General features: G+C 42.8%; 1 long non-coding RNA gene across 1 annotated transcript in view; it reads left to right on the forward strand.

The window, feature by feature from the left end:
* LOC149865923 (uncharacterized) overlaps window positions 1-16,232 on the forward strand; it is a 115,193-nt gene that overhangs the window by 12,127 nt on the left and 86,834 nt on the right. The window contains exon 2 of the long non-coding RNA XR_016441809.1: window positions 12,412-12,467. This is a non-coding gene — a long non-coding RNA (uncharacterized LOC149865923). The remainder of the gene's footprint in view (window positions 1-12,411; window positions 12,468-16,232) is intronic.

A 16,232-nucleotide genomic window follows, 5' to 3' on the forward strand; every position in this document is an offset into this window, starting at 1 on the left:
TATTTAAAACATAAGATGATCTATTCTGCTGTAGTAAATTAATGAATGCAGTATCCTTACATTGAAAAATAAGGGTCATAATATGAATCACCATACAAAGTACATTTGAAATAGACAACAAAATTAAACTGGGTTTTCATATCATATCATTAGCATATATTTTATTTCAAATACATATATTTCACAAGAAATGATCACAAGAAAATAGGGATGGAAGGGACCTCACATGATCATCTAGTCCAGCCCCTGTTCTAGACATCATTGTCCCTGTCTAAACCATCCCAGCCAACCATCTGTCCAACCTGTTCTTGAAAATTTCCAAGGATGGAGATTCTACAACTCTAGATAGCATATTCTAATGCTTGACCACCCACAGATCCAGAAAATTCCTCCTAATCTTCCATTTAAAAATTTCCAACTAGCTTTCGGCCATTGCTCCTAGTCCCTATAGCCAAAGGGAAAAGCCCCTTTCCATCTTTTCTGTAATTGGCCTTCAGATGCTTTAAGACTATCAAACACTCCCTGCTCCCCACCTCAATCTCCTCTATAGCACTGGCTCCATTCTCTTTGTAGCCACCTCTCAGCTTATTCAAGGCTGTTATAAAATCCCCATCTCAATCTTCTCTTATCCAGACTAAATAAACCCAGTCTAAATAAGCCCAGTTCCCTCAGGCTCTCCTGATAATAAATCTAGTTCTTTCAGGCTTTCTTCTTAAGTCTTGCTTTCCAGGCCTCTCATCATTTTTTGTCATCCTGCACTAGCTCTCTCCAACCTGTCCATATCCTTCTTGAAGTGTGGGGCACAAAGTTGGACACAATACTCCAGACGAGGCCTCACAAACACCAAATATAGTAAAGGAATCACTTCCCTTGATTTCCAAATGACACTCATGTTTATGTAACACAGTATACTCTTTTATACAGTATATTTGTTTACAACAAGACCACTTACACTACTGACTTATATTCAGACAATAGTCTGAATATGAGTAAACCCCAGGTCCGTCTGCACAGAAGTGCACCCTGTCCAGTCATCCCCCCATCAGTTTTGTGCATGCAATTATTCTGTCTCAAATGCAGGACTTGCACTTTTCCTTGCTGAATTTCATGGGATTTCATAGACATTTGGGCTGGAAGGGATCCCAGAGGATCAGTGAGTACAGACCCCTGCCCCATGGGCAGGAAGTCCCAGCAAGATAAGTGTTCAATGTGTCTTGAAGGCGTTCAAAGTGGATGCTCAAACTGCCTCCAGTGGCAGTCTATTCCATACCTCGGGGGCTCAAACAGTAAAGAAGTTCTTTCTTATGTCCAGTCTGAATCAGTAGTGGCGGAGTTTGTGACCATTCAATCTTGTCATCACTTGGGGTGCTCTGGTGAAAAGATGTTCCCCCAGATCCTGATGAGCACCCCGATAAACTTATAGGTGGCTGCCGGATCACCCCTAATCCTGTGTTTTTCTAAGCTGAAGATTCCCATGGCTCTCATCCTCTCATCATAAGGTCTGTTTTCTTGACCTCTAATCATGTGCGGGGCTCTCCTCTGCACTCTCTCAAGCTTCTCCACATCCTTTTTGAATTGTAGAGCCCAAAACTGGACACAGTACTCCAGCTGCAGCCTCACCAAGGCCAAGTACAATGAGGGAAAGATGTCCCGGGATTTGCTTGAGGATTGACTGAACAGTTTCTCCAGTCTATCTAGGTCATTCTGGATCTTGGCTCTTCTCTCCACAGTCTTTGTAACTCCACCTCTTACACTCTTCTCTAATATTATAACTAAGTTTCCACTTTTTTAGGATTCCTTTTTAAGTTGCAACTCATTGGAGATATTGCTGTCTACCCAGATTGGTCACTGGATACTCTTCCACTTTGAGAGAAGCATCCCACGGAGAGCCCTGTGGGACAGAGTGCAGCTGGGACTCTGGGAAACCTAGTTTTCCATAGAAATGAGCTAATAAAGTTAATTAGCGGGCACCGACAAGCAACCCAAGGGAGTCACCTGACTGGAAGGGGGCAGTGCCTTGGGAGAGAGAGAAGGAAGGGCCAGAGCCAGACCAGGCAGTCTGGCCATGGAGGCTGAGCAGAAAAGAGGTCTCCAGAGGGTCGTGTGATTGACAGGCAAATTGAGTGTGAGGGAAGCTGAGGCCTAGCAACTGATTAAGACCCAGGGTTGAGTATAGGAGTTAGTTATAGCCGGAAGGGCTAGTGTTTCAGTTTGACCTGGTGGTTTGGGGAGACTGTGAGGGGTGGCTTGGAGATCCCACAGTGCCTAGAGGGTTCAGCAGTACCATAGCACCAAGAGGGGAGATCCCATAATGCCTGCAGGCATGCACTGAGCACACCCAAAGGAGAGGTTTCATAGAGTCCATGGGGGGTGATACCATAGTGCACAAGAGGGGTTAGACAGGCCTTGGAACAGATAGGCCTGGGGACTAGGGCCAGGGAGTTCAGAACCCAATAAGGGCAAGACTTGGACTTGGGGGCCAGAGGGCTCTAAGCTCAGAGTGGGCAGAGACGGCATGGGTCCCAGAGAGAGAGAGACCAGTGAGGCTAAGCAGCTCAAGCTAGACAAAGCCCTTGGAAGACCAGACAAAAAGCTGGGAAACCATGAAGCTTGTTTCAATCAGTGGACTAGAGCTAGAGGGCTCAGTGAGAGTGGGGGAAAAAAAGGGTGGATGCAGAGAAGGCTGAATCTCAACATGGGAGCAACAGCAGGCTTGCTCTAGGTCCCTCAGACAGCGTCCCTCATTTCCAAATAAAAGCATCAGAGGAGTAGCAAACAAGTACAGGAGGTGAGGCCCCCTAGAGTTAGAGCTGGGGCATGAATTGCATGGCCACTAGGGGGCATCGTGGGCACCCCTGGGACCCAAGCCTGTCACACTATCCTTTTTTTAAAAGCCATACATGACTGTACCCCAATTGTGAATATTTCTATCAAGTCTCTGTAATTTCCCACCAAGTACATCATAATTTTGTGATTGTACTAGGACCACCAATTCTGTTCTTCATGCTTCTTTCATATGTATATAAACACTTTGGGTATCTAACTGACTACCCTATCTTCTCCCTGAGAGCATTGCTACATATAGACATAATGCCATTTTATATATAAAATGACATATAATTTCATATACTGACATTATATACATATATGTGTGTTTTTAGTTTGAAAATGTAAATTCTATATCTTACAGAGTTCTATTTAATCTAAAAAATGCTTTAAAAATATTCTAAAAGTATTAATACGCAGGTAGAGGAGTGTATATATTTGGTTTTACCTAATTTATAAAACTGTAGTTTAATGTAAAGGTTTTACCTTCCACTTTATTTTTAAAAGGGCAACCTTTAATTCAAAAGCTTGTGTAAGTCTAATCTAACCATGCAGCTGGTCCAATAAAAGATATCACCTACAAACGTCAATGGCTCTTGCAATCTTTACTTAACACAGATACTGTATTCTAGCACAAGTGTAACTGATCATTCAGCATGTATTTAAATGTCCCCTCTGGACTGTTTTTCAGGGGATAAAACTCATTATAGTAGTCAAGTAGTCTCTGTTCTTCAGTTGAACGCAGAGGTGTTTATGCTTTCAAGTTATGGAAGTCCTTAGCTTAACCCACAGTGCATCAGTCATGATTTTCGCCATCAAAATAGCCTACCTCTGAGGGGCATGCAAAATGTCAGTGGCTTTTGGATACAGATGCTCTTGAAATGATCTTCCTATCATACATATTTATGTTGTCAAAAAAAGGTTACTATTTTATATTTGTTCAAAGACATTACTGTTCAGAATGTGAAACAGACTTCACTACCACAGTCCAAAAAGCACTTAGCCCAATGGTACTAGAAAACTTACCTAGGAAGTGGGAGCCAGAGATTCAAGCTTCTGTTCTAATGAATATTTAGAGAAAAAAAAGTTTCAAGAGGAAAGCTCAGGAGATCCTCCCCACCCCCTATCCTCCAGGATCAGACAATGATGTGGTAGTTAAGGCTTATAGGTGGGAGCCTGGTATTTATGGGCACCTATACACATGCTTGACACCTGCTCTGATGTATTCTGATTAGCTAATTAGTGTGCTACAACACCCTCAGCATCATGTGTATTCAGCATCCTTGAACTTCAAAATGGAGGTAGGGTGCTTTGACTAAAATATGTAAAACGGCCTTTAGCTAAAGTGCTTCCACTGCCATTTCGAAGCATGGGATGCTAAATAAATGAGATGTAGCAGGCACTTTAATTAGAGCAGTTCCCAAGAGCCACTCTAATTAAAGTCTCCTGACCCTCCCTTTCCCCTCCTGTCCTCCCCCCAGAACATGTGTAAAAATGCCCTAAGTTTCTGGTCTAAATTAAATAGGTTTTTGAACCTATGGGGTGGGGTGGGGGAGAAGTGAGCAGGGATCTGGGGTGATGGGGACAATTGGGGGGGGTAGTAGGCCCAATCTGGGCCACTGGGTTGGGGGGGGGCACGGGATCGATGTTTACAGCAAGGTGTACCTTAGAGTCCTTGTACTATTGGGAGTGGCCACACCTTAACAGAACAGGAGCTGGGTTGTGCAGATGAGAGATAATTCTGCCCTGGAGTGGCATTGTTTGAGCTGCATAACGAGTGTTTAAATCACTTTGTGGTGTTAATGGACTTCTGTACATGTGCTCCAAGGTGGGGGGTGGCTCTGAGAGCCACTCTAAAGTGCCTGCAGCATCATGTGTGTTCAGTGTCCCATGCTTCAAAATGGTTGCTGGAGAGCTTTAACTAAAGCTAATTGAACAACCTTTAGTTAAAGTGCCTCCACCAGCATTTTGAAACGTGGGGATGCTGAATAAACATGACATGGAGGCTGCTAGAGTGTGGTAATGAATTAAGTCTGCTCTGATATGTACTAATTACCATGCATCAGAGCAGAGGTCCGTCACGTGTACAGGTACCCGGTGTACAGACAATCCAAGGGTTAAAAGCTCCAGGAGCCACTCAAAATTACCAGGTAATTTGGCCCTTGGATATTAACTATCTTTTTCAAGAGAAACATCTAGATTGCTAAGAATTTTGCAGTGAACTAGTTTTATAACCCAGCTTTTCATTACTGTATGGTTTGCATGGTGCTTTCCACATGTTTTGGTGATACATGGCTAACTATAATAATTTGACAGAAACTAAAATTATAATCAAATAGCTTTAGAAGAACTATTTTAAGGGTATACATTTTTTCTTTCTTTCTTATTTTTCTGCTTGCAGATTCTGAAATTGACTTTCACTACTGACATTTAGTTTACAGTTGGCATTTATTCAAACTGTACTGGACTCTTGTCTGCATCAATTACCGTGTTCTCTTTGTTGTGAGAACTCTGTAATCTCTATATTACTATTAGAATAGAATAGAAGGTATGTCTGAATTATCTTGGGGTTTTCTCCAAAGCAGAAAATTCAGTTAGAAATTCTTTATTGGGCAGATTTTACTACTGTATATCATCAGAAAAAGCCAAAAACAGACTCCGGTGCTAACCCTAAGCAACTGTGTGGTAGATTTTCCCCCTGCCCCCATCCCCTCAGGACTCTAGATGGATTAGAATTTACCCTGTGTGTGAAATAGTTTGTGCAAGATTCCTGCACAGTTCACTTCTTGAGAAGGGGGAGGGAGGGTCTCCTTACTCATCTGCTAAAATGTGCATGGCTCTCAGGTGATAGCTAGAAAATGATATTCAGAGATTTCGTTGTAGGAATTGGCTTGTAGGTAAAGTAGATATTGCATTGCAACAATGGTCCAGGGGAATGGCAAGGATTAATTGTTTTCTAAAACCTGTTTGTGAGAGTTTTTCACAGTTTCAGCTTTCAAGGCAGACACCATGTCTAAGGCAACCAGGAAGACAGGCTGGTAAATTTGCACAGTGTTCCTTGATAACCCATACCAAAGATAAGCTTGCTGCTTTGGAGCCAGGTCACAGTGACCAGTTGCACAGTCCCTGGGATTTCCAGTTCTGGTGGATGAACCAATTTAGGATGCCCAAATTAAGATGCTGGGAAATGACCAAATTAAGATGTATGCATGGGATGGGTTTGTGGAAAGAAAAAAATATGCTGACCAAACATAACATGGATAGTATGATGCCCACAGGGAGACCAGTCAGTGGTACCCAGAAATGAAGAATCATCAGAGGAAGAAAAGAATGCAAAAGCCAGGATTTCAGAGTAGCAAAAGGTCCCTGAGGGGGAAACCCAAGGCTTCCATTGACAGAGAACATGCCACCAGCCTGTCTCACCCACCACAGTGGTTGCGGGGGGCATTTCCCTTGGCCCTTGACCTCCAAGATGGCTGACATGCGAGAGAGAATCACAAGGTAAAGCTTGCATACTGGCCAGACATACCTTACCTCTGTGACAGTCTTAGGAATGGTACATATAGAATGGGAGGGCAGGGCTGGTTGTTATTTGTTTGCTTTGTCTGCATTATTCTTCTCTGCTATCACTGTGCCTAAGCCCTGTCCTACTTTGTTGAATGAGAATTATAGGGTGACTATACAGACATGAAAAAGGAGAATAGATTCATTTTTTGTGGGTTAAGCAGAGCCTTCATTTTTGCTCTCCTGTTCTTTCATGCACATGGTAGTGATCATGGTGCTGTGTAACTTGATGCTAGACTTCATATTGAGATATTTTACTGATTCATTTTGGTAGCCAAAGAGGGTCTCATTAGAAACAAGTATAGAAAAATATGGGCAGCTTTATTTGGCAGTTGGACCAATGAAAGATAAAAGAAATCACACATGCGCAACCCGAGAAATAAACCAGTCTGTAGAGAAAGAGAAGCGCTCACACCGTTGTATAAAGTATTAGAAAGACCTCATCTAGAATAGTGTTTTGGTCGCTCTTGTTCAAGAAAGGTTAATTTAAACTGAAACAGGTGCACAGAAGGCTACGAGGATGGTCTATCCTAAGAGGGGGGACTAAAATAATTTGGCTTGTTTAGCTTCACAAAATGAAGGAAAGAGATTCATAGATTGTAGAGTTGGAAGGGACCCCGAAGGATCGTTGTGTCCGACACCCTGCCCCTGGCAGGAAAGAGGACTGAGGTCAGATGACCCGAGCCAGGCGACTATCAAGCCTCCTCTTGACGACCTCCAAGTTACTACCTCTCTTGGAAGCCCATTCCAGATTCTGGCCACACTTACTGTAAAAAATTTCTTCCTAATGTCTATTAGGACATTATTCCTAGTTACTCCCTGGGGCGCTCTGGTAAATAGCACATCACCAATTCCTTGTTGTCCTCCCTTGATAAACTTATAGGTGGCTACAAGGTCTCCCCTCAAATGTTTCTTGTGAAGGCTGAAGAGATCCAGATCTCTCAACCCTCCCTCGTAGGGTCTTTCACAGAGGCCACTAATCATGTGAGTGGCCCTCCTCTGAACCCTCTCCAGATTCTCTGTGTCCCTCTTGAAGTGCAGTGCCCAAAACTGGACACAGTACTCCAACTGCGGCCTGACCAATGCTGCGTAGAGGGGAAGCATCACCTCCCTTGATTTGTTTGTCATGCATCTGCTAATACACAACAAGGTGCGATTGGCCTTGTTGATGGCTTCATTATACTGTCAGCTCATGTTCATCTTGGAGTCAACTATGACTCTAAGATCTCTTTCAGCCCCTGAGCTGCTGAGGAAGTCATCCCCCAACCTATAGGTGTGCTGGGGATTCCTCCTCCCTAGGTGGAGTACCTTACATTTATCTTTGTTGAACTGCATCCCATTTCATTCCACCCAGTGATCCAACCTGTCCAGGTCAGCCTGTATCTGCTCTCTACCCTCCAGCATGTTAACTTTGCCCCAAAACTTGGCACCATTTGTGAACTTAGAAAGGGTGTTTTCCACACCCTCGTCCAAATCACTGATGAAGATATTAAATAACACCGGTCCAAGGACTGAATCCTGCAGGACTCCACTGCCCACCTCCTTCCAGGCCAAGAATGACCCATCCATCACCACTCTCTGGGTGTGGTCCCTAAGCCAGTTGGCCACCCACCTGACTGTGTAGGCATCCACTCCACAGCCTGCTAGCTTCCCTATGAGAATGGGATGCGAAACTGTGTCAAAGTCCTTCCTAAAATCCAGGTAGATGACATCAGCCTCAGCTCCTGTGTCAAGGCAGTGTGTGACCTGGTCATAAAAAGCTATAAGGTTTGTCAGGCAGGATCTACCTGTGATGAACCTGTGCTGGTTTCCTTTTAGCATCATTTCCCCTGCTGGGCCTTCACAAATGTGATCTTTGATGATTTTTTCCAGTATTTTCCCAAGGTAGAGGTAAGACTGACTGGCCTAAAGTTACCTGGCTCATCCCTTCTCCCCTTCATAAAAATGGGCAGTACATTGGCCCTTTTCCAGTTCTCAGGGATCTGGCCAGAGCACCATGAGTGCTCAAACAGCCGTGCCAGTGGCTCAGCTATTACCCTGGCCAATTCCTTCAGCACCCATGGATGGAGGTCATCCGAGCCGGCTGACTTGTTCCCATCCAGCCCTTCCAAGTGCTCTCTAACTAAGTCAGCACTAACCTTTGGCATTCTTGTGCCTTTTGGACAACTGTCTGTGTTCAAGGTGGGAGAATTGTTTTGGTCAGTACTTAAGAATACTGAAGCAAAGAACCAATTGCAGAGCTATGCCTTTCTCCCTTCGTCAACCACCAGCTGTCCTGATTTGTCCTGCAGGGGCCCTATGTTACTCTGAGCTTTCCTTTTACTCGCTATGTAACTGTAGAAGGACTTTTTATTATCCTTAATCGTTGTAGCCGGCCTAAGCTCCAGTCTGATTGCTCTTTGTAAATACTTCAAATGGGTTAGGAAAGTATCTATTCAAGGTTTACTGCTGGCACTGGACAAATAGGTAGAAGTTCATCAGGAATAAATTTAAGTATGATTTTTTTTTTAAAGTTTTCTAGCTGTCAAAGCAGTGAGGTTCTGTGGAGGGACTACCTTGATTGACGCAATGGATCCTAGGGGGCTGCATTTGTAGTGTATGAGGGATGTGTTAGTATGGGGTGGCTGTCCAGGACACCAAAGCGAAGGAAATTATAACCCAAGAAGGTAATTGACAAGAGTATTCTGGGTGTGCACTGAAAAGTTCAGATCTTAGAAATATTGTGGAAGAAAAGGTGGCAAGCTTTGGACACAGCCCAGGAAAAGGACTCAAAGATGGTTTAGAAGCCTGATTGGCAGGAAGGGCCATGGTGTTTTTGACTGACAGACAAAGACGGTTTGAGGACAGTAAAAAAAAAAAAAAAAAAAATGAGGACTTCAGTTTTTGCCCATATTATATTTGAACCACCATATTCTGAGGAAAATGTCAAAGACAGCGTGAGAGTGGATCTGAGAATTTTCACCATGGAGGAGATATATGAAGTCATGTCATGAAATATGATTACCTAGAAAATAAGTAATTGGAGAACAGCAGAGTGCAAAAGCCAACTTTTCTAGGCAATGGGAGGTGAAGTATGAATTGTTGAAAGAATGGCTGGAGAAGCAGGAGAACGAGGAATGGATGGTGTTTTGAAAGCCAAGGATAAATAGTGATTCAATTTTGCATAAAGTTGCAAACGAAATTACATTTCATTGCTGTTGTGCATATGTTGGTTTTAAAGCTAAGTGTGCTAAAATCCTTGATGTAGTACAGCAGTGATACTTTATTTTTTCTTGGTGCCAAATTCTATGAAAAATAAACTTATTGTACATATGCTGCTAAGCCTCGATGGTAATCTACACCATGTCTTACCTTATAGTTTTGAGCTTTTCTTAAGCAAATGAGGGGGAAGAGCCTTCACTGGTGTAATTCAATATTTCTTTCACTGATACCAGCTAAGTATCTGGTGCTAAACATTTTATGCTGACTTTATAAAGCATTGGCTAATATCATAGTGTTAAGGTGAAAACGGTAGACTCATTTTACTTGTAACCCACAGTTAATAAATGAGGATAACAGTTTAAAATGCTACTTAACCCAGCTGTAGGCAGTAAAAGTACTTACATAAATTCATCAGTGATATAAATTAATTGGAGCCAGTGAAGTCTTGCCTGCCAGCTCAAATTCTATTTTTGTTTACACCACTGATGAAAGGTAGGTTTTGGTCCATGTAAAATACCTTTGCAGTAGTAAAAGAACAAGTTTTCAGCCCCTATATAACGGGGGGGGGGGCGGGGGCAGTCATATAGGGCCATATTCCTTTGAGGGTTTTGTGATAGAAATTTAAATGATTGGATTTCGAGAACTATGGTTAGAGAACTTGGGGTTCATAGTCTCTAACAAGTAATAAAGGGGAGCAATGGACAACCCTAAAATATATTATCTTCTAGGGAAAACACTAGCTGAAGACAACACATGCATTCCCTTTGGCAATCATTTTTCCCTTCTGCCTATGAAACATGAGAACTTTTATTATATAAAACTGATCTTTCTTGTGAACTTTTCCTTTAGGTTTGCCAATGATAGATGATGATTTAATTCTTTCCAGATATGCAGTTGATTTAATACAAACTCCTTTTATGTGGAGCAGAACAGGATAAATGGGCATTGGTCCTAGAATATTTATTTCTTTTTACAGCTCCTTAAGGGTAAATTTAATACAACTGCAACACTTTTTTTGGCACTCAATTTTTGCACTAATTATGTGGTGTTTGATTGTAAAGCTGTCTGTTTGATATATGGCATTTGTATGGTATGCTTATCCTTGGACTCTCCTTTTGTTTTAATGGACACTCATATGTGCTTGAATTCAAAATACTATTTCAAACAGACATGTTTAAATAACAACCCCTCTTACCCCCAAAGCTTTTTAGCCACAGCTGTTAACATTACAAACCCAGAAGCTTTGATGTGCCCCGTCCTCTTTTCATTTCTGTTGGATTCTTTCCGGAACTGCTTGAAGTACTGATTATGGCTAAAGGCTACATTTTTCTATGAGTAAAAGCAGTTCAAATAGGGGGAAAAAAGTCTTTGTTTCATAATAGCTTTTATTCACTATTATACCACTTCCCTCTGTCTTTTCAAGTGTTCTACTGGGTGTGCTCCAATATTATAGTGCTCTTGGTAGTGATGTTGGAATTATGGTTGAAGAAGAATGTTAATTCTAAGTCTTTGTTTTCATACTTCTATACATTTCCAACAAATGTAATAAATTACATCTTTAGTATGACAATTTTGTAAGTGTTCTTTCCTCTCTCTCTCTTTTTGAAACTCTTACTTCAAATGTGAACACTTGGTAGTGTCTTGTTCAGCCATTTTGAATTACCTTAGTGAGAAAAAGTGGGTCATATGCTATACTTTCCTTCTCACCAACATGGGTCCCTGACTTCCACAATAGTCTTGTATCAGCACTACACATGTGCATATGTCCTTTCAGTGCACCAAATATGCATTTGATTGCATAGTTGTAGATTAAAATAAACACCCACAGAACAATTCCAGTGAAAAGGTCACAAATATTTCATTTAGCAGTAGTAATAATATTTGCTAGGAATAGGCGTATGCTTATCCACAGTGAAATTAAAAAAATATTTCTTAAACTCAATTTTACATTGGAATTATCATACTTTGGTATGGTAATTATAATAAGGGAAATAGGTATAACATTGTAAACATTGAAGCTCAGCCCAAGTGGGGGTTTTTCCACTCCCTTTTCAACTTTCTTTATTCATACCACCAAGCCATCATTCCTACCTACCTATGAATCTTCAGGCCCCCATCACTACCTCTTTAGTTTTCTTCACGTATTTTTTTAGTACAGATAAGGAAAAGAATACATAGTTTACCTTATTTCTGAATGTTTTCCTTATTTTTTCTTCACCTCTGAACAGGATCCCTTACAATCGCTGTCAGTTATTAGGAAACCACACTTACATTAACTTTATTACCCATTGCTCCTATACAATGTTGTCACTACTGTTGAGAAACTGCCTCAAATGTTAGTAATATTTTTAATGCACATTAATGAATAGCAGTGTTTTGAGACCCCACCCCCCCCGCCCCGAAACCCGGTCTATCCATGTTACAGACTTAGTCATGGCTACATGATAACCCTAAAAGTGCAGGTCAGATATTTATCTGAAAAATAAACTCCAATAGTGTAACTTGCCATGCCTGTCCTAAGCTCCCTGCTTAGGTTTTTCTAGCCACCCAGAGCTAACCATGGTCTTTTAGCCCGACAGTATGACCCCTGGCACCAGTTACCAAGGTCACCAATACTTCTCTTCTGCCATGTCTTTGATGAAGTTTTAATCTTAGGGAATTCTGTTAATCCTGGCTCAGTGGTATCCTATTATGTCTACTTGTTAGTGTGAGGACACTGGGGCTCTGCCTCCCCTGCACCTCACCTAGCACCAACTTGTTACCCTGATGTTGCATGGATGCAGTTTCTTTACCAGTCATTGCTTTTGTCTTGTCCTGTAGGTTCGCCATTGTCTTTGTTTCACTCTCCATGTCCAGACTTCCATGCAGCTTTCCAGGTAAGTGAACCGACTCCTCTGAGTTAGTCCATGGGGCCAGCTCCTCATCTGGAGGATGCCAACAGTCATCCATTCTGGGATCTCTGTCTCAACTGCAACCTTCACTCACCTGCTGGCGAATCGGCATCAGCACATGCTTACAAAGCACGTCCATGCCAGTGCCACTTTTTTTTAATTTCTGGCATCCTGGCCCCTGTTGGCTGTGGCTTGGGATGCCACAGCACTGTTGGTAAGTCCTGCGGCAAGGCAAACCCGCCACAGCCACCATGCTGCTGCAGCTCAGTGTGCTGTGGTGCCACTGACAGCACCTGTGGCATGGCAGTCCTGCCATTGCCACCCATTCCTATGGCTCAGCGTGCTGTCTGGCCACTGGCAGGGTCCACACCAAAGCGATGCTGCTGCTGCTGCCTCCATGCTCCCAGAGGTCAGCACACCATGGCACTGCTGGCAAGACCTTTGGCATGGGGCTCCCACCATTGCCGCCAGGTCCCTGTGGCTTGGAGACTCCCCTACCACACATAAGATGCCAAGTTATCCTCTGAAGAAATTCTGCTACCAGTAAGACCTCCTGGTTTCACAGTGATATTAACGATAGGTTTAAGTCAAGCTAATAAGATTTAAGAATCCAGAGATTTGTTTGCTCTCTAAGAATGAAATATATTTAAAGAGACATCCCATAGAGAGGACCTGAGAGGACAAGGTTTAATATTACTTAACTTTTGGATTGGACCCTAGAGGCCTGTATAATAGGACTTGATCCATGAACTTCTCTTCTTCAACAACCTAGCTTAGACTTTAACGTTTGGACATTGACATGCCTGTGTTTTCTGCCAGGCCTAAAAAAATAGATTTTTCTACAATCAAATGTTCATTAAAAGTCACCAGCAAGCATGCGCTGGCCTGAAACTAGTGCCTTAAACTTCTATGGCACTTATCTGTGAGTTCATGGATTGCTTGATTTCTGACCAAGCATTCCACAGACATACATTTGCTGAAAATGAAGGTGTTATCCATAAAGATAAGAGACCATTATTTTTGGGTCATTCAGAATCTGAGATGGCGTGCCAATAAAATTAAGTATATTACAGACCCCCCACAGGTTTACAAGTTAAGGGGTTAAGACTAAGTATACTGAAGACTAACTGTCCTTGCTTCTTCATGTGGTTTTCTTTAACAGCATGCACAATTTTGGCTTATTACTATATTCTTTTTGGAATTTATTCTCAAAGCTTATTCCACATCACCTTGGAATGGTGCAGAGAGTATAGTAATTCAGGATCTGAAGAAAGCTCAGGGGTGTTATTTTCACATGGGCACAGATCCTATGTGTCTGGACTGTGCTCTAGTGTTGGATTATATATCAATTGCAGCACATTAGACAATATTCCAGATGTCAAGTAATGTTCCTGAATATGATTCTGCTCTGCCAGCTCCCAAGCAAGCAATACTACACTAGTTTTAGGTATTGTGAATTTCAGATTTTGAAAACATCCATGTCATACTGCATGAGGAAGTTTGGAATAGTTTCTCTCATACCCAGAGCCCAGATTCTTTCTAATCTGTGCCTAGCACTGCCAAGCCCAGGAGTGCCTGACCCTGGCATGCCAGGGTGAGCTGGATATTTTCCACTAATGTGGGTGGAGGGAGGCATGGGGAGACATACCTGGGAGAAGGTTCTGCTCCTGCTGCTAGATCTGCACCTGCTGCTGCATCCATGGGGTAAGTTGGGTCTTTGCTGCTGGTAGGCTTTAAACTGGCTCCAGTGTTATACAGGAGCTGGGGCTGACAATCAGCTGATTGTCAGTCCTACCCCTGGAATCACACTGTGGCCATTTTAAGACCGCTGTATGATGCTGGGGCTGGGAACAAAAAGCTAATTATTTGTCCTGTCCCTGCCACTGTACCAGCATTGTATCCTATTTCTGTGAAACAATCCAACAATAGCTGAACATGTGTTACTTAATACAATCCAGAGATATGCCTCCCATGAAAAGCTGTTACTTTGTTATGATATAATTACATTTAACATGTGTTTTATTGTTTGAATGTACAGCCACTCTTGTTTTTAGTGCCATTAAAATGTCCTAAGTGTAACATGTGACACGGCCTTCAGACTTGTCTCCCTTCCAGATCCAGTCTAGTCTCTCCTCCTTACCACCTAATTCCCTTTCTCCTAATTCTATCTTCTGTTGCCTTTTTCATTTCTGTGCTTCTATCTGGTACCAGTTCACTAATGGGGTTTTTCCTTCTTTTTCTTTTCCCCTCTCATTCCACTACATAGCTAGAAAGATGAAAAATCTTATCAAGATTTCCTCTACAACTGTTTTGACAGGTGTTGATAGAAAAATGTATTTGATTAAAATAGGTAAAATGAAATTTCACTGCTCATTTGGACTTATGTAGAATTTCTTGGATTTTTAAATATCCTTCCTAACTTCTGTTAATATAAAGTCCTTCCTCACTCAAAAACACTGAGACCCTAAATAAGACAAGGAAAACTAGTTATGAGAGAGGGAAATACAGCATCAATGTGGGAAGATACAACTATATTGTTCTAATAATCAGTAAAGAAAATTATCCCCATGACAACATTTTTCAGGGCCCCCAAATGTCTACAAGGGCACTGTCTAAAACATAGGAACTTTAGGAAGAATGCATGACAAACTATCAACCTTGTAAAATATTTTACATCATTTGAGAAGCCATCTTTCCATGCAAAGTGGCTAGAAACTGCATTTTTAAATGAAAGGTTAGGTTCACTTTTATATTTGCTGACATGAAAAATGGAGTGCATGGCTGGGTCCAGATGGGCAAGCATGTGCATGTTGTGATGCCTCAAAGCAGTTTGAGACACCGAAGAGGCATGCTGGAATGAAAAAATGTTCCCCTGCAGGAAAGCATCCTGCTTTGATTCCTGCTGCCCTTATGAGGAGAGTCCCAGCTCCTCATAGAGGCAATGAGTGGGGATGGCTGTGAAAGAGTTAGCGTGACTCTCCCAGGCTTTCGTCAAATGAATATCAGCTGTATAAAGCTACTTCCCTCTGGGCAGAGTGGGGTGGGGGACAAATAGTGTGTGGACCTGCTCACATAACTGTGTTACCTAACAGTTTGTGCTCCCTGTACTCCAGCTGTTACTGCTGTGGTGCAGACTCCCACTGGGGGATGCTGACATATCTTGGGAGGGGGAGAGGGGAGTGAAATATGAACTCTGGGAGCTGCTTGGAGGGGAGAACCAGACTGGAGGTCCAAAGGACCTGTGGCATGGTTCTGCAAATAGGGGTGCCGAGAGCCTGTTCCCCAGCCCCCCAGCCACAACAGCTGAAGTCTGCACATCACAACAGTATCTGGAGTGGGGAGCTCATGCCATGTCAGATAACACCACTGCTGCTGAGGTCTGATCATTGAGACACTACTGCAAGCCCTGGGTGGTGGCAGACACCTAGGAGCACTGTCAGGGAATAGGCACAGAAAAAGTGAACCCACCTGCTGCTGCTACTGTCCCTAATTGACCCAGAGGCAGAGAGGGGCCTAAGGGCTGCTTCCACCCCACTTGAGATGGGGACACTGGAGAGTGGCTGGGCAGGGCGCTATGTGCAGTTGGGACAGTGGTGAGTTCCTCCTCTTTGACCTGATCCTGTCTGGTGGGTGACATAAGGATGGGGTTAGTGGAAGTGAGCAGGGCTAGAAAAAGCCTGCTGCTGCTGCTGTTCCCTACTGAGCCTGACATCCCATGCAGCCACTTCCTGCAGCTGGAGCTCCTGGGAT

This window comes from Crocodylus siamensis, chromosome 4, assembly GCF_052110815.1.
Source record: "Crocodylus siamensis isolate JL-2025a chromosome 4, ASM5211081v1, whole genome shotgun sequence".
Classification (NCBI taxonomy): domain Eukaryota; kingdom Metazoa; phylum Chordata; order Crocodylia; family Crocodylidae; genus Crocodylus; species Crocodylus siamensis.